Consider the following 1771-nt stretch of genomic DNA (forward strand, 5'->3'; position numbering starts at 1 on the left):
TTTCCAGAAGTTCTGACTAGAATAAATTACTGCTGACTGAATATCTCACTTATTTATCCCCAAGCATCTCAAACCCAAAATGCAAAACCTTGACTCAATAACTTTCTCCTGAAACTTCTTCCTCTGTTCACTAACTCATTGAATGTACTATTTCCCTCTCATCTCCAGCCTCTCATCAAACACCCAAATGTCTCCTGAGTCCGCTCTTTCCTTCTCCCACTGCCTCCTTCATAGTATATCCTGTTCTCTCTGACCCTTCCTCCTCCCCTCTAATTCATGCTCCATATTGATGATACAAGGTACAAGTATGACTAGTTGGCTACTTTGCTTAAAACCCTTCAATAGTTTCCAGTATTTCATAAAAGAAAGTCCAAATTCTGCCCTTTGCTTATTGCATCTTTTATAGTCTGACTCCTATTTATTTTTTCTGTCTTCAAATTTTGTACTATCATGCTTCATGTTCCAGCTATGCTAAATTATTTCATTCCTTGAATAGGATACACTCTCTTTCACCTCATGGATTTTTGCATTAAACCCTCTTCACCCTCCCTTTGCTTAGCTAACAGTTAATTGTCTTGAAATAAAGCTTGGGAAACCTCTATATTTCTTACCATCTATTGCAGCATTTTAAGTTTTGCCAAATAGCCTAAACCTTGTGGATTATCATTTCAGTTACTTGCTTACATTTTTCCTTAATCTCCTTTGTCCTCCAGGTACCCATATTCCAGAAGTCCCTAGCCTCAATAAATTCAGCTCTTCAAATGTTCTTTTCCTTCTTTTAGGCCACAATGAAATTAGGGGGAAAGAAGAATCCTAGAAGCTGCTGCAAAATCACAAAACTTTGCCTCTCCTCAGATCCCTTCTCTTGCCACTTTCTCCTTTCTGGTTCTCCAGGAACAAAATGAGCATCATTAGGAGAAAATTTCCTCAACTTACACTCTACAAATACCTTTCTTTAAATACAGTTTTCTATTCTGCATAGTACATGCCATGTCCCCCTCATCTCCCTCCAATCCCGCCAAGGCTAATTTACCACCCAATGTTTGGATTCCATTTCCACTGGATTGTCTCCTCAACATATGAACATGCTGAAATAACTTTCATCTTTAAAACTAAAGCAAAACAAAACAAAACTAATACCTCTCTCAATTCCATGTAGTCTTCTAAATGCTTGATAAAGGAGAGTTTTACATTCTGTCTATATTTTCTCTCTCACTTTCTCTTTCTCTCCGTGTGTGTGTGTGTGTGTGTGTGTGTATGTGTGTGTGTTTGTGTGTTTTGAGACAGAGTCTCACTCTGTCACCAAGGCTGGAGTGCAGTGACATGATCACAGCTCACTGCAGCCTTGACCTGCAGTCTCAAGTGATCCTCCGAACTCAGCCTCCTAAGTAGCTGGGACGACAGGCACACATCTCCATGTCTGGCTAATTTTTTTAAAAAATTTATGGAGATGAGGTTCCCTTGTGTTGCTTCAGCTGGTCTCAAACTTTTGGGTTCAAGAAATCCTCCTGCCTTGGCCTCCCAAAGTCTTCGGATTACAGGCGTGAGTCACAGCACCAAGCCTATATTTCCATTTTGCTCTATTCACTCTGTAATCTGCTGAAGGACAACTTTTGCCCCAATATATCACTGAAATGGATTTCATTAAGGTCACCAAAAACTTTCATATCTCATGCATTTTCCAAAGGCAATTATATTAGCATTCTCCAGAGAAACAGATCCAATAGAATACATACAGATATATAAGAAGAGATTTATTATTGGCTTTATA

This window comes from Colobus angolensis, unplaced genomic scaffold (genome assembly GCF_000951035.1).
Source record: "Colobus angolensis palliatus isolate OR3802 unplaced genomic scaffold, Cang.pa_1.0 Scaffold100, whole genome shotgun sequence".
Lineage (NCBI taxonomy): Eukaryota > Metazoa > Chordata > Mammalia > Primates > Cercopithecidae > Colobus > Colobus angolensis.